At 51.5% G+C, this 26,705-nt stretch overlaps 1 protein-coding gene across 8 annotated transcripts in view; it reads left to right on the top strand.

Annotated features, from left to right (window-relative positions):
• Window positions 1-2,960: 2,960 nt before the first annotated feature.
• MAP4 (microtubule associated protein 4) overlaps window positions 2,961-26,705 on the top strand; it is a 131,157-nt gene continuing 107,412 nt past the window's right edge. For 3 of the 8 annotated variants that reach the window (XM_054171300.1, XM_054171302.1, XM_054171297.1), the window contains exon 1: window positions 2,969-3,094. The gene's annotated coding sequence lies outside the window, so the exon portion shown is untranslated. Of the gene's footprint in view, window positions 3,095-26,705 lie in introns of all 8 variants that reach the window. The other 5 variants (XM_054171305.1, XM_054171299.1, XM_054171303.1 and 2 more) reach the window with 5 other exon arrangements.

Genomic DNA, 26,705 nt, shown 5'->3' with positions numbered 1-26,705 from the left:
CAGGAGTCCTTTTTGAAGGCAAAAGCAGGTGAGACATACTCCCCAACACAGCATCGATGTTACTCACTACTTAGTGTTCTATTATGATGTCTGCTCTGCTGGTGTGGGAACTACTGTCCTCTGCTAGAGCCAAGGCTTGCCCTAACTTGGAGGACACTGAGCAGAAAGGCTCCAGAGGAGAAGAGAGGAGCTCTGGACATGAGCTGACACTATGCACTCCCAGTCCAGAGCCACCTGTGTCCTGAGTTGGTCCCCAGCAGCGTGGGCAGCAGGGACAGGCAGGGGATTCTGTCCCTCTGCTCTGCTGAGAACCCTACCTGGAGTGCTGGGGCCAGTCCTGGAGTAGGCAGTTCATGGACCTGTTGAAGGAGGGCCAGAGGAGGCCACAGCAATGTTGGGAGGGATGGAAGCCCTCTGCTGTGAGGCCAGGCTGGGACAGTTGGGGTTGTCCAGCCTGGAGAAGGCTCCAGGGAGACATTCTGGTGGCCTTTCTGTGCTTCAAGGGGCTGACTAGGAAGCTGGGGACAGACTTTTGAGCAGGGCCTGTTGTGACAGCACAAAGTGTGGTGGTTTGAACTCAAAGAGAGAGATTCAGACTGGAGAGAAGGAAGACATTTGTGCCATGTGGGTGGCAAGAGCCTGTCCCAGGTCACCAGAAAGGAGGGAGATGCCCCATGCCTGGAACCATTGCAGGTCAGGCTGTCTGGGGCTCTAAGCAACCTGCTGTAGTTGCAGATGTCAGTGCTAACTGCATGGGCATTGGAATACATGACTTTTAGAGGTCCCTTCCCACCCAAACCAATGTGTGATTCTGTGAGTCTAAGAGAGGTGGGTTGCTAAGGAGGCAGAGGGATCTTTAAGCCTGTGATGACCTGAAGCCCAGGGCAGGCTGGGACAGCCCTGAAATCCAAACCGTTGCCCGATCCTCCCACAGAAAGCCATTAGGATGCCATTTTATCTTAGAGCTTAAAAATAGCAGAGGGCAGCAGCAGTTGTTCTATATCTGCCTTTCATCAGGCCACGGGATTTCCTCACACTCTTCCCCTTCCAAGCTCTGGCCCTGGAAATGCACCTACTCTCCAGGGCAGGCAGAAGCTACAGCCTCAGCTCTGCATGGATGGGGTGTGCCCCCTTCCCCAGCTTGCTGCAAAGGGTGTTCCCCCCTCAAGTGACCAGACACGAGACACACCTATTTTTGGTTTAATTTAGTCACCACACTTTGATTTTCTTATCGAGCAGGCCAAGGTGTCACATACTTCTATGGGATTTAGTAGCTCTCTAGCTGCCTGCAGGCAGATGAGTGACACATCCACCCCTTGGGCACACCCAGCAACCTTGCTGTCAACAGCCAAGTGATGATCTCACAGAAGAGGTTGTAATGGCTTAAACCATGAAGAATGAGACTGAAAATTCCTCCTGTGTGGTGGCTTCCACAGTACCAATACTGCTTGTCTGAAGGCCTTTAAGCCATGTGTGCCACATGGCCTCACTAAGGGCAGTATGTGCCTGGCAAATTTGGTGGCCTTCTCCAATGGGGTGATAGTGTTGGTGGATACAGGAAGAGTGACTGATGTCTCCTACCTGGACTTGTGCAAAGAATTTCGCTCTGACCCACACAACATCTTTGCCTCTAAAATGAGTTGGACCTTCGAACTTCTCTGTCTCTGTGAACAACCATCTTGAGACAAAGCTTTGCTGCCAGGACCCTCAGTGTGCTGCTTGCTGAGTGTTACCCTGTGTCATTGCTGCACGCATGCTAATGCTGGGGCTGCTTCCCGCTGCCTCTGCAAAGACATTTTCCCACCCCTGCCAGCACCCAGGGCCTCCTGTGCCCAGCTCATGCCCCATCCTGAGAGACCCGTATTTCCTTACTGTATCCCCTTGGGCCTTTCCTCATCACCTCCACGTACCCTTGCTGCCATCTCCCATCACCACTTTCCCCCAGCTGCCATCTCCCCTTACTGCTTCCCCTTAGCTACCTTCCCCCCAGCTCTAGCACCTCAGATGCCTCTTCAGTTCCCCATAGCTCCTTCCTCTTGGCCATGTCTCTTCAGCCCTGTTCCCTTGGTGACATCTCCACAGCCATATTCCCTCAGCTCCCTCTCCTCTCCCCTTCAGCCTTGTCTCCTCAGATCCCTGTTTCCCCTCAGCCATGTTCCCTTGGTGACATCTCCACAGCCATGTACCCTCAGCCCCCGCTTTGCTTTCCCTCAGCCATGACCCTCTGGTCCTCTGTTTCCCCTCAGCGATGTCCCCTCAGCTGCCTGTCTATTTCCCCTCAGACACGTCCCCTCAGGTCCCCCTGCTTCCCCTCAGCCATGTCTCCTCAGCCCGGTTCTCTTGGTGACATCTCTGCAGCCATGTGCCCTCAGTGCTCTGTCCGCTTTCCCTCAGCCATGTCCCATCAGCTCCCTGTCTGTTTCCCTGTCCATTGCCCCTCGGCTACGTCCCTCTGCCCCTTGTCCATTTCCCCTCAGCTCCGCGCCTATTTCTCTGTCGGTTTCCCAGCGTGTTTCCCTTCAGCCACGACCCCTCCGCTCCCCCTCTCCTCCGCCATGCCTCGCCAGTCCCACGTACCCCTCAGCCCAAACTCCCACCACCCCCACCCCTTATCCACCTCCCCTTTGTGCTCCCCCTCACCTCCACGGCCACCCAGCCCCACTCCTGTCCTTTCCCCCCAACGGCTACGGCCGTGTCCTGTCCCTTCCCTTCCCTTCCCTTCCCCTCCCCTCGGCCCCCTCCGCCCGCCCCCGCCCCACCCCTCCCCACCCAGCGCCATGGCCCCTCCACGCCGCACCCTACCCCGCTGCCCTGTCACTGCAGCGCCGCCTCAGCGCCGCCTCGGCCCCGCCCGGTGCTCCTCCCGCCCCTGCACCGCCCGCCTTCGCAGGGATTGGCTGACGGCGGGCGCCACGCGGTACTATTGGCGGAGCGGCCGAGAGCCCGCCCTCGGCGCTAGCAGGGTAGTGCGCTCGGCGTGAGGCCAGCGGCCGCTCCGTTCCCTGCTGCTCCCCAGGCCGGGCCCGCAGGGGAGACTGACACTGACCAGGCGGCTCCGTCCCGGCGGCAGCCCCCGCGCCCCGCTCCGCCTCCGGTAAGGGCCGCCGCGGGGGGCCGCCGCTGCGGGCGGGGAAGGGGCTTGGAGCGGGCTTGGAGACACTCTGTGGGGAGCGGGTGCGGCGCCCTCGGAGGCGGTCGAGGGGCGGCCCAGCCTGGGGGGCTCCGGCCTCGCCCTTGTTGAGGGCGCGGGCGGGGTGCGGGCAGGCTGCGGCCCCGCGGGGCGCGCAGGGCCGGCAGTGGGGCGGCAGCGCTCCCGGGGCTTTGTGAGGGGCGAGGGGGTGGGGGAGGCGGGCGCGGCGGTGGGCGGCTGGTGGAGCGGGAGTGAGGGTGGGCCGGGCTGGGCCGCGGCGCGGCCGCTGACACAGTGGGGAGCTGCGAGGAGAGGAGGAAGGTCCGGAGCATCAAGAGAGCATCGGCCCGGCCAAGTTTGCGGCTGGCTCAGCCCGGAGGAAGTGGGAGCAGCCGCGGAGCGGCTTTGTTGCATGGGAGGGGAAGAGGCTGAGGTGGTCTAGTAGGGGCTGCAGCCTGTGCAGCTCGTCTTTAAGCGGAGATCTTTGGGAGCTGGGTGTTCCGTAACAGCTCCAAACCGCGATTTGGTGTCCAGCGCAGCGCTGTGAATCGGCGCTTGGGACCCCTCCAAACTTTCTGTAACGTGCGTTTTTCCCCCCGCTATCCTCCTTCTGTTCCTGTCTCCTTCCCTGCTTTATAAGGATTTCTGTGTCATTGAGGGGGGTGCGGGGGGGGTGCGGGGGGGGAGGGAGGGAAGGAAGGGGGGTTCGTGCTGCAGCTCGGTGAGGCGGAGGAGAAAAAGGCTCCCGGGGCTTGCGGCCGCTGCTCGCTGCATGGGCGTGGCGGGAGGATGCGGCACCGGGCCCGGGCGGCACCGTTGCCCAGCCATCGGCAGGCCCAAGGTTGCTGATTTGTACGGCTCGGCGTCTGCTTCAGCAGGAGCAAAATTGGTTTGCAAAGAGCTGTTCTGCTTTTACGTGTTAAACAAATGGTTCCTGCAGTGTGGTGGAAGGTTGCAGTTCGCCTCCCCCTCTACTCTGCCCTGGTGAGGTCACAGCTGGAGTCCTGCGTCCAGTTCTGGGTTCCTCAGTTCAAGAAGGACAGGGACTTGCTGGAGAGGTGGAGCAAAGGGCTACAGAGATGCTAAAGGAACTGGAACATCTCTGTTATGAAGGGAGACACGGAGTTGAGGCTCTTGAGTCTAGAGAAGAGCAGCCTGAGGGTGATTCTTGTCAGTGCTAACCAATAATTCAAGGATGGGTGGCAGGAGGATGGGACCAGGCTTTGTCAGTGGTGCTCAGTGACAGGACATAAACATGAGAAAGTCCATCTAAATATGAGGAAGAGCTTCTTCAATTTAAGTGTTGGTGCCCTGGAGCAAGCTGTCCAGAGAGGTGGTGGACTTTCCATCTCTGGAGAGATTCCAAGCCCACCTGGCTCTTGTGATCCTGGGCAAGCTGCTGTGGGTGCCCCTGCATTAGTAGTGGGGTTGGACTGGATGGTCTCTGGAGGTCCTTTCACATCTGGGATTCTGTGAATATGGTTAAACTCAAGACTGAAGTTTTTTGTTTCTGGAGATGGTGTTCTGCTGCCAAAAGCTGCTTCTGAGAGTATCTTGCTGGAAGTTGTAAACTCTGCTTCTCTTTAAGGGGTGTGGAAATGCCTTATCTGGGAACACATTAAACCTGAACTTAGACTGGGGGTTTGTTAGTTGCTCCCTCTCTCTCCTAATTCCTGTTTTAACACAAACTCGTGTATTAAAAGAGCTTTTAATATAAGTTAAAATAAACATACAATTTTTAAAAATTTCCTATATTCAACCAATCTTTATTCTTCCCAATTTACAGCTTCAGCAGAGTGCCTGAAAGGCTTCTTGAATAATATAACAGCCATGCAAGCACTTTCTCACTGTTTCAGGTTCTGGAGGAGTGAGCCAGGAGCCTCTTCCTGCCCTCTTTATGCAGGGCCCTGTCTGTGAGGTTGCTCCAGCTTCATTTTGTAAGCTGAAAGGACAGAACTGGGCTGGAGTTTGACAACTGTAGAGCTTATTTCCTCTTTGAAGCCTGATGATTCCATCTGGTAGTGTATGTTGTACTGGTGTTCTATAAATAAGGTGCTGTTGCAGCTTGATTAACTCTTCCTTTATTGGAGCAAGACAAATAAATCATCGCTTAGACACTCAGCGCAGCAATAGGGTTGTGATGAAAGTGATGTTGGCCGGGGTAGAGCTGCTTTCAGTGTTTATTTTCCCTTGCTGAAATTTCCTAGTCTCTTTCAGGTGGATTTGGGGGGATTCCTGGGCTCTCTAGCTTGCATTTTTATCTCTTTTTGCCCTTCCCCGTCAGACAAGATGGCCTTTTCAGTGTTGAAAAGAGCTTCACTGTTGCAACAGCAGCAATATCCTGTGCCTTTTGTTTTGTTTGGGGATAATTGCAGGTTAGTGACAAGCAGTGGGCTGGGAGGCAGAAGAGTTGAGCTGTTTGTGAGTGTGATTGTGCAGTCCGAAGCTGAAGGAGGTGGCTGTTATTAAATCTGTGTTGTGTCTCTGCAGAAATGCCACCAGGGACACGGCAAAGACACTGACACAAAGAAGTGTCAGTGGATTGAGGATCCCAGCCCTGCGAGTTCAGTGTTGCCATGGGTACAGTTTTGTGGGTCACCCCTTGTTCCCCCCCGGAGTCCTCAGATGATATTAGGAGAGGATTATGTCACTCTTGTCCTTCAAGAACAAACGGGAAGGCTGTTGGCAGCACACTGACGCCAGTGGATGCTCGTTGGAGCTTTGCTATCTGACCTGACCAAACTGTTGCTCAGAAGCTAAGGACTCCTCAGGCAGTTCCCACCTTGCTGGCCAGTGATCCTCCACTTGAACACCACAGCTCAGCTCTGGGAACTGCAGAATCTCACCCTGGCAGCAGATCTGTTTTAACAAGTTGCCTCATTTGTCTGTGGGGAAGCTTAGAAGGTTCTGAGTGGTGTGGTGGGGAAATGCCTCCCTTTAGCCCTTGCCTGCTGCTTTGTACCACTTGGCTGTGGGCACTGGAGAGAGGAGGAGAGACTTGGAGTCTGTGGTGTGATTATTTGCCTCCCATGAACCATTGAAACCAGCTTGGACTGACTCAAGTATCTGTGTGCGGTGCCTTATGCTAAGGACTTGGGTGTAGAGCACTCTTCTTTTTTCCACTTTTAGGGGCACCAAACAGTCAAGTCTAGATTTCATATTGCAAAGTATTGCTTAAATTGTTCTTTCTGTCATGATATCAGACTGTTAGAGTGGGGCCAGAGGAGGCCATGAAGATGATCCTTGGGCTGGAACACTCTCCCCTGAGGACAGGCTGAGAGAATTGGCTTTTTTCAGCCTGGAGAAGACAAGGCTCCAGGCAGACCTTAGAAGCAGCCTTCCAGTGTTTGAAGGGGCCAGCAGGAGAGCTGGAAATGAACTTTGTACAAAGGCATGGAGTGACAGGACAAGGGGTGATGGCTTCAATGTGGAAGAAGTTGGATATTGGTGACACCTTAGGAAGAAATTCTCCATGAGGATGGTGAGGTACTGTAACAGGTTGCCCAGAAGTTGTAGAGACTCCAAGCCTGGCAGTGTTGAAAGCCAGGTTGGATGTGGCCTTGAGCAACCTGTTCTTGTAGGGGGTGTCCCTGCCCATGGCAGAGGGGGTGGAACTGGATGCTCTTTATGGTCCCTTTCAACCCAGTCTGATTCTATGGTATTGGACCTCCACACACCTCCAACAACAAGAGCAGAAGATAACCTGATCCCCAGACAAACAATGAAACCAGAAGCCACTCAGATTTTGAAGGGGCAGTGGTTAAGTGGGGGGTGGGACACTATTTGGCCATTTCCAGTCTTGAGCTTGTTTTATGAAGTCTGGGGAATACTCACATTAACCAGCTGCCATGCATATTCTTTCTGGTGTTTGTAAAAGGGCTGACACAGCCTTTGTTTTAGTGAGCAGGGCTATAATTACATCTGAGGTCCCAACCACTGTAGTGCTTCAGTGGTTACTTCTCTTCCCTGGAAATAAATGAATCTGAGCCATTGACTCCAACCTCAATTCTTGCTGAGTTCAGGTCTAGCTTAGACCCATCACTGTTGTACTGCCCTTGCTCTCTCTCTGTGCTGTTCCTCAGTTTCTCTCATGCTTTCTGAACTCTTGATGACTCTTCTCAGATGATAACTCACCATTAGGCTCCTTTCATCTCCATGCCTATAGCACTGATGTGCAGACTTCCAGACTCTGATGTCTTAGAGATTCACTGTGATGACTTAGAGATTCATAGAATGGTTTGGTTTGGAAGGGACCTTAAAGATCATCCAATTCTAACGCCCTGCCATGGGCAGGGACACCTTCCACTAGCCCAGGCTGCTCAAGGCCTCATCCAGTCTGGCCTTAAACACCTTCAGGAAGGGAGCTTAAACGACCTCCCTGGACAACCTGTTCCAGTGTCTTGGCCCCCTCACTTTAAAGAAGTTCTTCCTAATCTCCAGTCTAAATCTGCCCTCCTCAAGTAAGGGAAACCACTGGTCAGACAGGGTCAGAGCCTGTCAAGATGAATTTGAGCTACTTGCAATTCAAATGAAGGTGATGGTTACTTAAAAGACAAATAACATGTAACTAGACCTTGTTTTAGTCCAGAAAAATCCCCAATAATTTATTTTGCTAGTCCAGACATAGCTTGGAAGATAAAATCCCAGCCTCCTCCTCTGGGAATGAAGGGTTGAAGGCATGTTACTCATCCTGTTGTTGGCAGCTTGATTGTAGACAGCCAAATTATATTTTGTGGATGTGCTTCTGGAGTTTCAAAGCAAACCTGAAGGAGCTGATACTGCTCTGGAAGACAGACAGTTCCTGCAGCTCTGTGCTTGCACTTCCTGTCCCAGCTAAAATAGAGCCATCTCCGGTTCAGGCAAATGGCTGTGTGGGGCTTCCTCATGTCTCAGCAGTGCAGTCAAACTGATTTTCTCTGTGCTTTCCATTTTCCCCTTGGAGGCAAATTGAATTATACTGAGCTGTGGTTCAGAGCCATGCAAGGGGCTGTGATTATAGCCTGGTTGAGACCTGAGCCTGAGCTATCATCACTGCCCTCATCTGCTGCAGGTCACTTCCCTGGAGAAAGGGGAAATGGACTTTGGATCAGGTTCTTGAGGAGGTGGGGTAAAAGCCAGGTTAAGCAAAGTCCAGCCCACGTGAATCATGGCACAGGTAGGCTCACAGCAGGTAGAGCAGGGCTTCCCTTGTGCTGAGCTTCTCCAGCCTCCACCACTCAGAAGCCACTTTCATGACTTGGTGCTTTGCCCATGTAAAAGAATTTCTTGTGGGAAGAGGAGGGCAGTGAAATCAGCTGTGAATCTGCTGCAGATCCTGACTTGGTAACACTGCTGCCTGTGCTGCTCCTGGGGAGGCTTCTCCTTAAAGCTTTCTGTTAGAAATTCTGGGGGCACAGTAATGATCCATGGCTGCTGTGAGGCCAGGCTGGGAGAGCTGAGGTTGTTCATCAGCCTGGAAAAGAGAAGGCTCCAGGGAGACGTTCTGGTGACCTTTCAGTGCTTCAAGGGGCTGATCAGAAAGCTGGGGATAGACTTTCAAAGCAGGGCCTTTTGTGATAGGACAAGGGGTGATGGTTTGAACTCAAAGAGGGAGATTCAGACTGGAGAAAAGGGAGAGATTTTTGACACTGAGGGTGTTGAGAGCCAGGCCCAGGTTGTCCAGAGAGGTGGGAGGTGCCCCATCCCTGGAACCATTCCAGGTCAGGCTGTTTGAGGCTCTGAGCAACCTGCTTTAGTTGCAGATGTCCCTGCTGACTGCAGGGGGTTGGGCTGGCTGAGCTTTGAAGGTTCCTTCCCCCAAACCACTCCATGATTCTATGAAATACTAGTTGTTTCAAATTACTGGGGATTTTCACTCCAAGTGCTCATGGATGGACATTGGTGTAGTGCTTAGGTAGCAGCACTCTTCAAAAGTATCTTGGGGTAGTGCTAAGGGATGTGGGATGTGAGATCTGTCCCCATGCACAGTGAGTCCGAGACTCTGACCAGGTCAAGTTGTGGCGTTGTAAAGCCCAGAGCAGAGTGTTTGTGGCCTTTACTCCAGGAATCAGGGGAGTCACTGTGTGAGGGGGGAGAGTGACTCTGCCACCGAGGTGAGAAATGGATGGGTGTGTAAATGCTGGTGTTTCCAACCTCCATAGCCACATTATCCCCCTGAAATACCTGCTGGAAGGTGGGAGGAGGGTGTGGTTTTTATTCTCTTACTGTGTATGTGTCCTCTCCTGAAAACATTGAGGGAAGGGGCTCATTTCTTGCCTTCCTCATAGTTAGCAAAGGCCATTTCATGCTGCTCTTTCGGTCTTTTCCTGGCCTCTCAATTTTCCTCTGGGAGCAGCAACTGCTGAATTAGCAGCTCCCTCAAGGAGCCTCCAGATCCTAACCTTGAGATAGAGGCAGCAGCGACCCTGAGATTTGGACAGAAGCAGCAAAAAGAAGAAATCAATCGGGGTGACTGCATTATTCAGGGAGGTTTGTGTAACCCAAGAGGCCCTGTATTGGCTTTCCTTGGCCATGCTTAGATTTCCAGGCTCCTGGTTGGATTTCATAGATTCACAGCATGGTTTGGGTTGGAAGGGACCTTAAAGATCATCCAGTTCAGTTCCAACCCCCCTGCCATGGACAGGGACACCTTCCACTAGCCCAGGTTGCTCAATGCCTCATCCAACCTGGCCTTGAACACCTCTGGGGAGGGGGCATCCACAACCTCCCTGGATATCCCTTCAATGTCTCACCACCCTCACTGGAAAGAATTTCTTCCTACTTTTTTTGTAGAGAGATTTCAGCAGAGGACTGGAGTCTGTGCCCTGCCCTGGGTGGCTGTGTTGGCAGGGTGGGGGTTTGACGTGTGGGTGGAAGCAAGGTGAAGTACTGGGTGCCTCTTGGCACACTGGGTGACGTGCCACACGTGGGGTAGCTGGAGATTAAAGGGGGATGAGCAGTTTGCTCTCTCATGCTGGCTGTCATGCTACTCCTGTGTGGCTTGCAGGGAGCTTCTGGGAGAAGTATGCAGTTAATCACATCCATTAGCATGATTAGAATCCTGATTAGCCTGTGTCACTCACTCCCATTTCCCACCCACACTTTGTCCCTTTTATCCAGAGTTATTTGCAAGTATGTGCAGAAGACCCAGAGCAGGGCAGGCTCAGATCCAGGGGATGGTCACTGGGCTTTGAAACACATCAGGTAATTCTGGGTGTTGTATTGTTCTACCAGGCAAGTTCTTCAGTAAGCCATACAGCTGCTGTCTGAATACCAAACCTCACCATCCAGCCCCTCACAGCTAGAGGATCCTCAGTAGAGTTGTCAGGAATCCAGCTGAACATGAAGGAGGCTTGTCTTGCTAGTCAGTCAAGTGCTTGTGGTTACCCTCATGTTTCAGATCTAGTGCCTACTAATGGTTTAATTTGAAATCCTCCATCCAGGTTTGATGATGATCTCTGCATGTTGGTGATCTCCTTGGCATGCTGGATTAGTGCTGGCCTTGCCTCTGGTGTCTGTGGGGCTGGAGAGTGAATTGTATGTGGATGGAATTCTGTGGCAAGATCATAGAATTGTTTGGGTTGAAAGAGACCTCTAAGATCAAAGAGGGTAGATTTAGACTGGATATTAGGAAGAAATTCTTTACAGTGAGGGTGGTGAGACACTGGAAGGAGGTGGTGGATGCCCAAGGAGGTGGTGGATGCCTCCTCCCTGGAGATGTTCAAGGCCAGGCTGCATGAGGCCTTGAGCAGCCTGGGCTAGTGGGAGGTGTCCCTGCCCATGGCAGAGGGTTGGAACTAGATGATCTTTAATATGCCTTGTGTCCCAAACTGTTCCATGAATCTCTGGATCATTGAGTCCAACCTTCAGCCTAAGACCACAGTGGGCATTATACCATGCCCCCAGACGCCATGTCCACATGGTTCTTGAACACCTCCAGGTGACCAGTTCGAGGCTGAAGCTGAGGCTACTTGGGCTGTAACAAGAAGTGGGGGGAAAAAGTCCCCAAAGGAGGTGCTTTTGTCTCTTCCTTTGTGCAAAACCTCTCCCTTTTTTAAAGCTTTTCTTGCTGGGGGGTGCTGTAAATACTAAAAGCAGATCTTTGTGAGAAAGCAAGCTCCTCTGAGAGGATGAGGTCACCCACTTCCACCACATTCATTCCCGCCTGGGAATGAATCATTGTTCCTTGTGTAGAATTGCATTGGATCTACCTCATCCTGGAAGGCTGCTCCTCAGCTGAGGCCAGGCTGTTGACACTTGCTCTAAACAAAGTTAAAGCATGGCAGTATTTATCAGAGGAATTTCAAAGGGTGTTTACATGCTCTTGAGCTAGGACTCCTGAAAGGCTGGAATCTGAGATCAATTCCTCTTGGTGAAAAGCTTTTTACTGGTGCAAGGGGTGCAAACCGGAGCCCAGGAGGAGAAACTTGTTTGGTGTGAGGGTGCTGGAGCCCTGGAGGAAGCTGCCCAGAGAGGTTGTGGAGACTGCTTCTCTGGAGATACTCCAAAGCTACCTGGCCATTGTGATCCTGGGCAAACTGCTGTGGGTGCCCTGCTTTGGCAGGGGGTTGGACTGGATGATCTCCAAATGTCCCTTCCAACCCCACCATGCAGAGATTCAGGGATGCTCCATCCATGTCACTTGTTTCTTGCACTAGCTGTGGTTTGTCTAACTCCAGCTCTTCACTATCGGCCTCTGGCAGTGTGGCCTTCAAGCTGTGTGATACTGAGAGCTTGTTTCCATGTGCTGGTTAGTTTGCTCCAACAACAGATTTGAGGTCCCAGCCCTCTCCCATGTTACACTTTTTATCTTGCTGTTACACCAGCAGAACTCTCTGTTCTGGAAAAGGAGTTGGTGATCCAGTGGGATTTCAAGAGCTCTTTTTAGTGGACAGTCCCACCCCAAACCATCCACACCTAGGTCTGGAACAGCTTCAGCTACCAGGCATGCCTGGGTGTTCATGGAAGTCTGGAAGTTGTGCTTTAGGGATGCTTGTCCCTGGCATCCCATCTGGATGGGATGGATTTTCCAAACATCTGGCTCTTGGTAGTTGAAATTTGCCGAAGTTTCAGGAAAAGGGAAGGAGATGTCTGTGTTGGGTGAGAGGCTGGGTGTCACGGCTTGGTCTGAAGGTCTTGTGTCCTCTTAGTTTTTGTGTTTCACTGGGAGCATTACTCTTCTCCCAGCCCTCTGACTCTGCAGAGCCTGTTTTCTCTGGTGCACTTTGAAGTGCAGTGCTCTTTCAAAAGATGTTCCTCTGTGCTGGTCCTCAGGAACCTCCCAACACTTTCTCTGCTGTTCATAGGTAACTGGTTAATAGTAGTGAAAGTCATTGGAGACTTAGCTGGGGAAGAACAGAGACAAAAATCCCTGAGTCCCCTCCAGCAGGGGCTTGAGTGAAGAGGTTAAGAATGAGACAAAGAGCTGAGTCATTGCCTCTTCCTTCCTTCTGTGGTGGGAGGGAATCTCTGGTCATGAATCAAAGCAATGAGAAGGGCTTCCAGATGTGAAGAGCTGGATCATTCACACTTCTATCTTGGCAGGAGCTGTGGCTTGTGAAGTGATTTAGATATGCATCAGGAACTTAAGATATTGATAAGCATCGATGAAAATTACTTGGGGAAGAGAAACATCATAATGTTCTGCCAGGCCAAGTGTAGGGTCCTGTCCCTGGGGAGGAATTGCCCTGTGCACCAGTACAGCTTGAGGGGTGACCTGCTGGAAAGCAGCTCCAGAGAGAAGGACCTGGGAATGCTGGTGGACAACAAGTTGCCCATGAGCCAGCAGTGTGGCCATGAAGGCAAATGGTCTCCTGTGGGGTGTGAAGAAAAGTGTGGCCAGCAGGTCAAGGGAAGTTCTCCTCCCCATCTGCTCTGCCCTAGTGAGGCCACATCTGGAATCCTGGATCTGGTTCTGGGCTCCCCAGTTCAAGAAAGTCAGGGAACTACTGGAGAGAGTCCAGGGGAGGCTGGGAAGCTGCTGAGGGGCCTGGAGCATCTCTGTGAGGAGAAAAAACTGAGAGCTCTGGGGGTGCTGAGCCTGGAGAAGAGCAGCCTGAGAGGGGACCTTATTTTCTTTGCCCCTGAAAGTCAGAGAGAGATCTGGAAAGAAAGGTAGAATGTTAAAGAAAAACTTTAAAATGCCCTTGAGATGTGGGGACTGTTTGGTCAGCACAGCAGTTGGTAATTGGGATGTGGCTGCCTGCCCTTTTGCCAAGGCTCACAGAATCAGCCCCTGGAGTGGAACTTGCTGGAATCACATAATCATTTAGGCAGGAGAAGACATTTAAGGTCATATAGGCAAACTGTGAACCCAGCACTGTCAGGTAACCACCAAACCATGTCTCTCAGCACAACATCTCCATGGCTTGGCAACCCTTCCAGGGATGGGGACTCCACCACTGCCCTGGCTAGCCTGGGCCAGGCCTGGACATCCCTCAAATGGAAGGAATTGGTCCTCACATCCAACCTGAACCTCCCTTAAGACAACTTGAGGCTGTTTCCTCTTGTTGGTTCCCCCTAAACCAGCACCATGATGGGCTGTCATCATCACCAGGGGGGTCTGCAAATGTAATTATCATTGTTGAGATTTCAATCATAGAATTGTTTCAGTTGAAAGAGATCTTTAAGATCATGGAGTCCAACCATCAACCCAGCACCCCCATGACCATTAAACCATGTCCTCAAGTCCCATGTCCACACATTTGAGTGCCTCCAGGGAAATCTTGCATGAAATGCTTTCGAGGTCATGTGCCAGAGCTCTTGTCACCCAATATCTATGGGATGGTGCCACAGCAGCACCATTATGATGGGAGCTCTGTGCAGAAAGCTGTGGGTGCCTTGACTTGCAGTTTATGGAACAGATTTGCTGTTGCACATTGTCCTGGCCAAAGCCAGGAGCTGTATGAAGGTGTGTGTGGAGTCATGGAATGGTTTGGGTTGGAAGGGACCTTATAGATCTTCCAGTTCCCACCCCCTGCCATGAGCAGGGACACCTTCCACTAGACCAGGTTACTCAAGGCCCCATCCAGCCTGGCTTAGAACATCTCTGGGGATCTGCAGCTGCTTTATTCCAGGATGCCTTTATATTTGAAGGAAATACAAATACATGTATGTATATTAGACTATTTTACCTTGCTGGAGTGTTTCCAACATGAGAATTGAAGGCCACATCCCCCACTTGTGAGAGCTGGATGTTATTTTTTACTGATCTCATAGGGAAAATTACAAAATTTCTCATTTTATTTTTCCCATGGGATTTGGACAGAGCCATGTAGGGCAATGGGATCAAGTGTCACATTGGTGATTACATATTTGTCCTGGAGTGACCCTCTTAGTGGCTTGCACTGGTGTAATTGGTGAGTGACTGGATTTATAGGGATGTATATCTGCATTAGTGCTGCCTTGATGTAACCCTGGCTTATTTACTTTTGCTCCGACCTATTTTCAGCTGGGGAATTCACTTTTAAGGAGCCCTTCCAGCATTTGCTTCAAAACAGCTGCTTTTTAGGCTTTTATTTGCCCTTAAAAGGAACAATGGTTATATTGGGAACGACAGGTCCACATCTGAGTGGTTGGGGGCTCACCTGTTGGAGAGCAGTGTAGGAGAAAGGGACCTGGGGGTACTGGTGGACAGAAGGATGACTAAGAGGGGCAATACTAATACTCCTGGGGACTATTAGAAGGGGTGTGATTAGTAGGTCAAGAGAGGTTCTCCTCCCCCCTCTACTGTACCCTGGTGATGCCACATCTTGAATATTGTGTCCAGCTCTGGGCCCCTCAGCTCAGGAAGGACCTGAGGGAACTGCTTGAAAGAGTCTAGCACAGAGCCACAAAGATGCTGAAGGGAGTACAACATGTCCCTTGTGAGGAAAGGCTGAGGGAGCTGGGGCTCTTTAGCTTGGAGAAGAGGAGCCTGAGGGGTGACCTCATTGATGTTTATAAAGAAATGCAGGGCAGTGTTGGGAGGATGGAGCCAGGCTCTGCTCAGTGATGACCAAGGGGCAATGAGTGCAAGCTGGAGCAGAGGAGTTCCCACATGAACATAAGAAACTTTTTCACTGTGAGCATGACAGAGCCCTGGAACAGGCTGCCCAGAGAGGTTGTGGAGTTTCCCCTGGAGACTTCCAAAACCCAGCTGGATGCACTCCTGTGTCACCTGCTCTAGGTAATCCTGCTCAGTCAGGGGGTTTGGACTGGATGATCTTTCAAGGTCCCTTCCCACCCCTAACATTCTGTGACTGTGTGAAAGATCTTTGCCAGCCTAAACCATTCTGTGAAACCGGCAGAGTTGCAGGGCATGGGCTGGTTGCTGCAAACCAAGCAGCTGCTGCTGTGTCCCCTTGAAAGCTGCTGCAGACTCCTTGATGTTTTTCCCCCTGGGGCCTGACTTCCTGTGATAAGATGAGATTCCCTTTTTAAGGAGAGGGCTCTGCTTGTATAATGGGAGTAGGAAATGGTCCAGAAGTGTCACTGGGAGAACAGAGAAGTTATTTTGGTAACCAGCTGTTGGACAGGAGAGTAGAAAACAGGCTCAGGAGGCTACGCTGGGGTTCTCTTTGGCTATCCAGAGGAACACAAGTAAGGAGCTGTGTAAGGGAGTGAGCAGGTCAGATCTGGAAGGGAAGCCACCTTCAGGACAAAGCTGCACCCCCAGGCTTCCTCTGAAAAGACTGAACCCTTCCCCAGCTACCTTTCATCTCAAGAAGCTGCTGTGGTCTTCTTTGACACAGTGGGCCTTCAAGTTTGAGCCACACTGGGGTTGTCAAGCTCTGCAACAGGCTGCTTAGGGACGTGGTGGAATCCCCATCCCTGGAAGTGTTCAAGAAATGTGGTCATGGCACTTGGGGACATGGTTTAATGGCCATGGTGGTGTTGGGCTAAAGGTTGAACTTGTTTATCTTTGAGGTCTCTTCCAACCCAAGCAATTCTATGATGCTATGAAATTGCTCTTTGCTGAGGGCGGATGCCCCATGCCCACCTGGGATCCCAAGGCCAAGGTGCTCCTCCCTTGGCACAGGGCTGGGTGTGCTAACAGCTGTCTGCAGCTTAGTTCTGCAAGGCCCCTCAGCTGTGTCTGGGCAGTGATGTACCTGCAGGAACCTTGAGAATGCCCAAGCCTGATCAGAACTAAACTGCTTTTCCTCCTCTCGGTCTGGGGTATGTTTATTTTCTCTGGACTCTAATTTATCTGTAGCTGCACTCAGCAGATGTGCTGACTGTGTCTGGGACATTTCCCAAATGAAATTCCCTGGCAGGCTTCATCTCTTCTGCCATCATTGGGAGGGGCTTAGAGTCAAATGGTTGAACGTGAACTGAGCAGGAAATTATAGAGTGGGGGACACTGAGAAGAGTGTAACCAGGGAGGTGGTTCTCCCACTCTATTCTGACCTGCTGAGGCCACAGCTGGAGCACTGGGTCCAGTTCTGGGCCTCCCAGTTCAAAAAGGACAGGGACTTGCCAGAGAGGGGAAAGCAAAGGGCTACAGAGATGCTGAGGGGACTGGAACATCTCTGTGATGAGGAAAGACACAGAGTTGGGAGTTTTTAGTTTGGAGAAGAGCAGCCTGAAGAGGCATCTCATCAGTGCTGAAAGGGATGGGTGCAGGCACTTTTCAGTGGTGCCTGGTGACAGGACTGTCCTTTTTGTTGGAGCCCCCATAGCTGGACACAGTACTCCAGGTGAGGTGTCACCAGAGTGGAGTAGAGGGGCAGAATCTCTTCTCTCCATCTGCCAGCCATGCTTCTTTTGATGTTACCACTCCCACCTTTGTCCTCTCAGCACCATTGCTCATCCTAGGAGCTTGCAGCCCATGCTAATCATCTCCCAGCTTATCTCTTCTGGGTGGTTCTTTTCATCTTTCAAAGCACCCAACCCCTAACTTCTGGATACAGATCATGTGTTCCACTTCCCAGAAACAGAAAAACTGAAGGAAGCAGAGCTGTGTCTACATTTCAGCTTGTAAGCAGGGCTGTAGGATGATTTAGACTCAAACCTTAGAGTCTGTGAATGTCCTGTCTTGGTTTGGGCTCCACGGCTTCTGTTGTCTACTCACTTTTAGTGTGATTTAAATAAAGACGCTTGTGCAAACTGGATTGAAGGGATCCAAGGCAGCCTCTGGCTTCCTCACCTCCTTTGTGTGAGCTCCAGGTTCATTAAGTGGTTCATTCATGATGTCCGGCCAAAGCTGAAAGGCTGCAGAGGCAGCAGAAGCTCAGATGAAAGAAGAATCAAACCAAGCACAGGGCAAACATTTCTGAAGCTTCTGTCTTTCCTCCTGCAAAGTGAGCTGGGAGCCTCCTCACTGATGAATCCTAAAGCAGAGCTGGCTTTCTGGAGAGCAGCAGCATGTACCAAACAGCTTTGCTGCATGAAGTTTGCTGTTGGGGATGATCTCATCCTAGAGACCAAGTGGTCACTCTGCAATGCTCCAACTATTTGCTGAACCCGAAGTTTGCAGCATCGGCTGACCACAGAGTCATCTGCTGCTGTGGGAGGGAGCAGAGAGGGGGGGTTGGAGGCTGCAGGTAGGAGATGCCATCTGCAGAGCTTTGTTGTAGAATCAAGAGCTGATCTTTGAGGTGGGTTAAGCAAGAACTGCTTGCTGTGAGCTGGGTGTGCTGATTTTTCTGGCAATCACCTTGGGTTTTAGTGCTCTGTATGAGGGATCTAAATGAGAAATGATGAAATGGGGATCCCCAGCTTCAGAGTTTGGGGCTTCTTTAAAGCTTAGCCCAAGGACTCGGTGTACCTGTGTGGAACTGCAGTGCATTTTGCACTGAGGCTCTGTCCTGGCAGAAGAAGAGCTGAAGGCAGCTCAGAAGTGTGTTGCAGTGTTTATCTCATGTGCCATTCAGACCAGCTTTGTCACAAGCTTGCCCAGGGAAACTATTCCAGGGCTGAGGAGGAAAAACTGAGCCTTGAGGCTGCTGAGTCTGGAGAATAACAGCCTGAGAGAGGATCTGTTCAATGCTCAGCAAGAGCTAAAGGGTGGGGGGCAAGAGGATGGGGCCAGACTCTTCATGGTGGTGCCCAGTGAGAGGACAAGGGGCACAAACTGGAACCCAGGAGATTCCACCTGAACAGGAGATTCTTTCTATGTTTGGGGGTGCTGGAGCCCTGTCCTGGGCTGCCCAGAAGGATTGCAGAATCTGCTTCTCTGAAGGGGTTCCAAAACCACCTGGCTGTTGTGATCTGGGCAAGCTGCTGTGGGTGCCCCTCTTTTAGCAGTGGGGTTGGACTGGATGATCTCCAGAGCCTCCTTCCAGCCCTACCATGCTGGAATTTGGTGTTCTGTGACCCCTGTAGCTGCTGTGTAGCAGTGCTCAGAGTATGCCCTGTTACAGCCAGCACTGAGTAGCAGAGGTAACTGTAGTTGTGCTGCTGTTACTGGAGCTCCTCTGGCCTTTCCAAATGAGATGAAGGGGGGAGGACCCTTTTCCCTCCATCACATTTCTGTGTGTGTGATCAGATTGGGGGATGAGATTAGTGACTGGAAGAACTTTCAGTCGTGAGAGCCAGCACCAGCGCTTCAATGTCTGCCATCCCCATGGGACCTGCCAGCGGTTTCTGTCTCCTTTGCTGAGCTGGAATTGGGGAAGGTGCCAGAAAGAAAGCCAGTTTGATTCACTCCAAGGCAGCTTTCACAACTGGAAGTTGTAGTGTGGGTTGGTTTTGTTCTTTCTCACCCTGATATGATTGTTTATTGTCCTTGGAGGCATCTCCAGCCGCATGCTGGCTCCAGCTAAAATGCAGCATCTGCATGTGGGGGGAGACAAAGTTTGGAGCCTGCTGAAGCTCAAACAGAAATATTTTATTTCTGCCAATTAATGAAATGCTGAGAACAGTAAAAATAACAGACAGTGTTAGTTTTCAGATAAGGGAGACAATGTAGGAGAGTTGTCTTCCGTTGGAGCTGGCATTTGTCTTGAACTCTGGAAGAATTTACTGCTAATTTTAGAGCCCTGACAGCTTGAACCCAGCAGGAGCCACTGCATCTCACACAGACAGTGTTGACTTGGAGATCCCCAAACCCTGGGTGACTGAGGAGCAGAGCTGTTGATGGAGCTCTGTGTTGTGTTAGGAGCTGTCAGAGGTCTTCACAGGCCTCTTTTCCTTATGGTCCCACCTCCTGGGTGTGTTTTGCTGGTGGTGAGGATGTCCTGGAGCAGAGCCTGGATAGGCTGGGTGCTTCTCACACATGAAATGGCAGACAACAAAACTGCTGCTGCCTGGTGAGGCCACAGCTGCAGTACTGGGACCAGTTCTGGGCTCCCCAGTTCAAGAGAGGGAACTACTGGAGAGAGTCCAGTGGAAGCTGAGAAGCTAAGGGGCCTGGAGCCTTGGGTCTGTTGAGCCTGGAGAAGAGCAGCCTGAGAGGATCAGCCCAGGACACCACTGGCTCTAGGCTGTCAGTGCTCAGTGCCAGCTCATGTCCAGCTTTGCACTCCCCTGCACTACAAGTCCTTCTCCACAGGCCTGGTGTCCACCCAGTCTGGATTTGTGCTTGGGGTTGACCCAACCCATGTTCAGGGCACTGCCCTTAGCTTGTTGAACTTCAGGAGGTTCACTCAGACCCATTTCTCCAACTTGCCCAGATCCCTTTGGATGGATCCTGTCCCTCAGGAGTGTCACCTGCAGCACTCAAGTTGGTGTCACCACATCTAAAAATGTGCCATCAGTGTCTTATGGCAGGGTTGAGCAAATGTCTGGTGAATGGTCTTCCCCTGGAGTGCTCTGCAGCCATCTTCTGCAGGGCCACTGAAGAGCCTGTCTGTGTCCAATTCACCATTCCATGGATCTTGTCTCAGATCTTGGAACAATTTGTCTCTCTGTTCTGGTTGAAGGCAGCTGTCTGCACCTTGTTGTAACCTGCCATCATCTGATTGTGGGTAGAGAGACTCCATCCCACTTCTCCACGCTGCAATGAACAGATCTGGCTTTGGAGGCAGTTGTGTAATGGCAATTAGTGGTGTTCTTCTGGTCCACTTAATTTCTTGTTGGTTTGAGCAACTTTTCTCATTAGAAACCTCAATGACTTTTCCACAGTTAGGGTCATAGAGTCACAGAATTGTTTAGTTTGGAGAAGACCTTGGAGATCATTGAGTCAGGACCATTAACCCAGGACTGCCAGGTCACCACTAAACCACAGCCCTTGGCACCACATCTGCTCAGGGTGCTAAGACTGATGGAAACCCTCAAATCTTTTGTTAGGTAGGCTTCTATAAGCCTAGGCAATGTGATCTGCCAGCTGCAGGGCAGATAACTGGGTGTTAGTGATCTCTAAACCCTATCTGGCTGCACCTCTCTGACCCTTATCTCCCCTTCTTCCCTTTCACCAGGTGTGGGTATCACTTGCTGCCTGCACCTGACAGGACAAATCCACTCCTGCTTGCTCTGATTTTAGCTGAGTCTTAAATGATGCTGCCATGGGATCAGTAATGGGAGGAGGTTTGCTTCCTTTTGCTTCCCTGCACCACTTTGTGCCCAAGTGCTGGCTTTTCGAGCTGTGGAGAGGTTGGTGTCTGTGGTGGAGATCACTTAGAGCTGTCCTCACTTCTTAGCCTGCCTTAACCTAAGGTGCCATCACTAGCTGGGCCAGGAGAGTAAAGGGTTGGGCACTGGCCCTGCAGAGAGGGGGAAAATGTGTCAAGAAGGGTCCAGTCCCTTTTCAGTGGTGTCCTGTGGTAGGAAAAAGGGCAGTGGATACAAACTGGAACCCATGAAGTTCCACCTCAACAAGAGGAAAAAATTCTTTGCTGTGAGGGTGCTGGAGCCCTGAAGCTGTTGAGCCAGGGCAAGAGCATCCTGAGAGGGGATCCTCTCAATGCACAGTAAGAGCTAAAGGGTGAGACTCTACTGCTGTCTACAACTGCCTCAAAGGAGGTTGGAGCCAGGTGGGGGTTGGTCTCTTCTCCCTAACAGGTGGTAGAAGGAGAGGAAATGGCCTGAAATTGTGCCAGGGAGATTTAGGTGAGACATGAGGAACAATGTGTTTCCTGCAAGAGTGGTCAGGCATTGGAACAGGCTGCCCAGGGAGGTGCTAGAGTCACCATCCCTGGAGGTGTTCAGGAAATATGTGGACATGGCACTTGGGGACATGGTTTGATGGCCATGGTGCTGTCAGGTTGGTGGTTGGACCTGGTGATCCTGGGGGGGGAGGGGGGGGGGGTCTCTTCCAGCCCAACCAGTTCTGTGATCATATTGCTGCTGAAGGGCTCCCCTGCTCAGATCCCTGTGGCTGCTGTCCAGGACACCTGATCCTCCCTCACCCGCTCCATTACCTGCACACACACGAGCTCCACAGCTTGGCTTCCAGGCCTGTGTGTCTCTGTTACAGAAACCAGAGATGGAGCTGAGCAGAAAGGCACTGCAGGGGATGAGCAGCAGGCCCGGGGTCAGGGCAGCCAGGAGGGAGCTTATTAGAAACACCTAACACCCCTCATTAGTCAGGGGTGAGCAGAAGCGGCCCCAGGGCACCTCACACCTCAGCTGTTTCTTGGAAGAGATGAAAGGAGAGCAGTGTTTCCTTGTGCTGCAGGAGGGGAGATGGAAGTGATAATTCATAGAGTTACAAACTGGTTTGGGTTGGAAGAGACCTTAAAGATCATCCAGTCCCAAGCCCCTGTGCCATGGGCAGGGACAGCTCTCTAGCCCAGGTCGCCCAAGGCCTCATCCAACCTGGCCTTGAACACCTCAAGGGAGGGGACATCCAGGACCTCCCTGGGCAACCTGTTCCTGTGCCTCACCATCCTTCTGGGCAAGAATTTCTTCCTTGTGGCCTCCTCTCAATCCAGCTTCTTCCACTTTGAAGCCACCACCCCATCCTGGCACTCCATGCCTTTGTACAGTGTCCCTCTCCAGCTCTCCTGGAGCCCTTTTCTAATACTGGAAGGCTGCTCTAAGGTTTCCTGGAAGCCTTCTCTTCTGCAGGCTGAACAGCCCCAAATCCCTCAGCCTGTCCTCATGGGAAGTGCTCCAGTCCTCTGATCATCTTTGTGGCCTCTTCTGGACCTGCTCCAACAGATCTGTGTCCTCCTTGCACTGGGGGCACCAGAACACCAAAGCCTGTTCCCATTTCAGTCACAGCTCAACTGTTGCCTCAGGTGTTTGGTGCTCCTTTTCCTAACTGAATTTGGAGGCCATTTCTGTTCATTAAAAACACCTCTCTGATCTCCTCCAGCCAAGGAGATTGCAGCTTGTTGACCTGCCCATGTGTGGAAGACAGGAGTCAGAGTGGGTTGCTATTGATTAGCTGGAGAATTCCTGAATAGCTTTATTTTTAGCTGGCATTTGGCTGGGCTGCAGGCTTCCCACTGAATGAATTGTTCCAAAAATGAGTATTTCAGAAGAGGATTAAACTTGAATGTGGAAGACACTTCTCCTGCATCGGTGCTCCTGGAAGTGGGCAGGAATCAGCATTCTCCTCCAGCCTGTGTGTGGTGAATCCAAAGGAGCAAGGCTTTCAGTGGAGCTACTCATCCAGGCAGGAAGCTGGAGGTGCTTTGGGAGTGCAACACCAAGAGCTAATTTTAGCTAATTTCAGCTAATTTTGTCCTGCTAGCAGCAGAATTCTTCAGCTGTGAGGAGACACTTGGGGCTTGCTGCAATTGCTTGCTTGCTTTTTTTTTCTGTTGAGATTCTGCTGAAAGAGAGTTGGGGCTGATCAGCCTGGAGAAGAGAAGGCTCCAGGGAGACATTCTGGTGGCCTTCCAGTACCTAAAAGGGGCTACAGGAGAGCTGGAAAGGGACTTTTTATAAGGGCTTGTAGTGACAGGATAGGGGGCAATGGCCTTGAGCTGGAAGAGGGGAAATTCAGACTGGAGGTTAGGGAAAAGCTCTTTCCAGTGAGGGTGGTGAGACACTGGAACAGGTTGCCCAGGGAGTTTGGGGATGTCCCCTTCCTGGAGGTGTTCAAGGCCAGGTTGGGTGGATCCTTGAGCAACTTGGTCTAGTGGAAGGCGTCCCTGCCCATGGTGGGGGGGGAGGAGAGCTGCATGATATTTAAGGTCCCCTCCAACCAAAACCATTCTATCATAGAACACCACGGGCTGGAGGGGACCTCCAGAGATCATTGAGTTCAACAACCCTACAAAGCAGGACCACTTAGGGCAGGTCACACAGGAGTGTATCCAGAGAAGGAGACTCCATAGCCTCTGAGCAGCCTGGGACAGGGTTCCAGCACCCTCACAGTAAAGTCTTTTCTCATGGTGAGATGGAATTTCCTGTGATTGAGTTCACATCCATTGGCCCTTGTCCTGTCACTGGGTATCACTGAAAAGAGCCTGGCTCCATCCTCCTGTCAGCCACCTTTCAGATATTTGCAGACATTGATAAGGTCCCATTCCAGCCTTCTCCTCTCCAGAGCAGCAGGCTGAAGGAGGTTCTCCTTGCCCTCTGTTCTTTCCTACTGAGGCCACATGTGGAGGACCTGGAGCATCTCTGTGAGGAGGAAAGGCTGAGAGCCCTGGGGCTGTTGAGCCTGGAGAAGAGCAGCCTGAGAGAGGATCTGCTCAGTGCTAAGCAAGAGAGAAAGGGTGGAGGGCAAGAGGATGGAGCCAGACTCTTGTCAGTGGTGTCCAGTGACAGGACAAGGGGCAAGGGACACAAACTAGAACCCAGGAGGTTCCATCTGAAGATGCGGAGAAACTTGTTTGGTTTGAGGGTGCTGGAGTCCTGTCCCAGACTGTCCAGACAAGTTATGTAGTCTTCTACCCTGGAGAGCTTCCAAAGCCACCTGGGCAAGCTGCTGTGGGTGCCCCTGCTTTGGCAGGGGGTTGGACTGGGTGATCTCCAGAGGTCACTTCCAACCCTACCATGCTGGGGTTCAGGGAATCTGTACCACAGCTGATGCTCTCCCACTGTCCCCACACTCTTTTGTTCTACTCTATCTGACCAAAGGCCGCTGGCTGATGAACCTTAGATCTTCAAGAGCATTTCTTGCACTGTCCAGGCTTTCAGGATCATTCTGGAAGGTCCTTGGTTGGTCCTTGATGCTGGTGATTTGGCAACCCCTGAGTCACTCTTCCAACTTTCTAGAAGGCACCATGTTTGGTTTCATTTATTCAAATTGCTCTTGACAGCTGAGACTCCACTGCACCATGAACAGCTACACTTGTGCAGCTGCTTATTTACTGTCTGCCTGTGTGAACCATGCTGGGCTTTCACTTTGTCAACCTCAATTCCTGCAGAAGACTCTTTTTATTCAAGCCTGTCCCCTTTAATTAAGGTTACATGTGGGTATTGCTGAGAATATCTGCTTGCTTTACAGTGTAGGACTTTTCTTCATCATGCAAAGATGATTCAGGGGCTGGAGCACCTCTGCTATGAGGATAGGCTGAGGGAGCTGGGGCTGTTCATCCTGGAGAAGTGAAGAACCCAGGGGCACCTTACAGCTGCCTTCCAATCCCTAAAGGGATCCTACAGGAAGGCTGCAGAGGGACTTTTCATGAGGTGTCTTGTGACAGGACAAGGGGGAATGATTTTAAGCTGAGGGACAGTAGGTTTAGACTGGATATTAGGCTGAAGCTCTTCAGAATCTCACCACTCTCATGCTAGAATAGGTTGGCCAGAGTGGTTGTGGATGCCCTCTCCCTAGAGGTGGTCAAGGGCAGGTTGGATGAGGCCTTGGGCAGCCATGTCTAGCTGAGGGGCATGCCTGCCCATGGCAGAGAGGTTGGAGTAGATAGTCTCTGAGGTCCCTTCCAATCCAAACTATTCTATGGTTCCCTCTGCTACCTGCATTTGGGATGGCTGATCTCTTTCTCCAGGTGGTAAGAGTTGAGTGACTAGCAGCAGAATCTGAATTGCTGAAAGGTCCTCCAGAAGATTGCAGAATCATAGAATTGTTTGGGTTGGAAAAGCCCTTTAAGATCACGGAGTCTAACATCACTGTGACCATTGAACCATGTCCCCAAGTGCCATGTCCATACATTTCTTGAACACCTCCAGGGATGGGGACTCCCCCACCTCCCTGGGCAGCTCATTCCAATGCCTAAGCACTCTTACAGGGAAGCCTTCCCTGGACTCTTGCAGTTGGTGGAACTACATCTTGTGCTTTGAAGACTTGAAATTATCAGCCTAACTCAAGTGCTTCCTTTCTCTCATGGGAGAAGCTCACAGAGCCTAGATCCAAATGTCCAAGCAGTCTCTTTCAGATGCTATCAGCTTTATCTGAGATGCCTCCTACAAGTGTGGGAACAGGAATTTGGGGCTACCAAAAATTCATTGAATACTTGGCAGTGGCACATGTGAAGATAAAAAGTCCATCTCATAGTCTTGAAGCAAGTCTTGGTTCAGGATCTTGGAGAGTTCAGGTGGAGGCATGGAGATGAGCTAGGAGCTCTGAAGGCAGCTTTCTTGGTGTCAGGTTGTTCTAGGTATCTTGCTGCTGGCATTATTCCTCTAGGAAAGGGCTGGGATGCAAATCTGAGATGCATTTCCTCACTACAGGAAAGGCACTGAGGTGCTGGAGCATGTCCAGGGAAGCTGGTGAAGGGTCTGGAGAACAGGTCTTGTGAGAAGCAGCTGAGGGAACTGGAGGTTTTGAGCCTGGAAAAAAGGAGGCTGAGGGGAGGCCTTCTGGCTCTCTGCAAGTGCCTGCAAGGAGGCTGGAGCCAGGTGAGGGTTGGTCTGTTCTCCCTAGTATCAGGAGATAGAATGAGAGGAAATGGCCTGAAATGGTGCTAGGGGAGGTTTGGGCTGGACATGAGGAACAATTTCTTTCCTGCAAGAGTGGTCAGGGACTGGAACAGGCTGCCCAGGGAGGCGGTAGAGTCACCATCCCTAGAGGTGTTCAGGAAAGGTGTGGATGTGGCACTTGAGGACATAGTTTGATGGCCATGGTGGTATTGGGCTGATAGTTGGCCTGGATGATCTTAGAGGTCTTCTCCAAACAAACGATTTCATGACTCTTATGATTACTCTCCAGGTTTCATGGCTACCTTGTATTTGTAGCTCAGGGTTCACAAGGCTCTGACCCTGCTTTGCATGAGGAACACTGGCACTGCACCAGGGGCCATTCTACTTGCCTCTGCATCTCCAGTCCTCTTCCTACTCCCTGCAGAGCTGAGATGGGGGCTGTTTAAAGGAGGCTCTATATCCAGAGGCTGGGACATGATGTGTGCAGGGTGAGAGACCACAGGAAACTCAACCATCCAGCAGCTTTCTGTCTGAGGAGGTGGAAACAGGGGAACTTAGGGATGAGCAAACAGCAAGTGGTGCTGGCTTAGAAACAGAGGAGCATGAAAGGCATCTGACACCACAAAGGGCACACTCTCCGTGTTGTAAACTTCATTGCTCTGAAGTGCATTCCACTGCTGGAGTGGGAGTGACAATCCTGAGCAGAGCTGGAGGCTTGCTCTAAGCCTTGCTCTTCAGTGGAGCACCAATGTCAACACAGCCTGAGATCAGCACTGCTCACCAAGCACCGAGGCACGGGGTCCTGAGAGTGGCCAACTATCGGCATTTGGTGAGGTGGATGGAGGAGACTGTTTAGAAGGGCCTGTAGTGACAGGATGAGGGGCAGTGTTTTGAAACTGGAGCAGGGGAGATTTGGCTTGGACATTGAGAGGGAGCTCTTCACAATGAGAGTGGTGAA

The sequence above is a fragment of the Dryobates pubescens genome, chromosome 21 (assembly GCF_014839835.1).
Source record: "Dryobates pubescens isolate bDryPub1 chromosome 21, bDryPub1.pri, whole genome shotgun sequence".
Lineage (NCBI taxonomy): Eukaryota > Metazoa > Chordata > Aves > Piciformes > Picidae > Dryobates > Dryobates pubescens.
The sequence above is the reverse complement of the archived record's forward strand: the minus strand, read 5'-3'. Positions and strand labels throughout refer to the sequence as shown.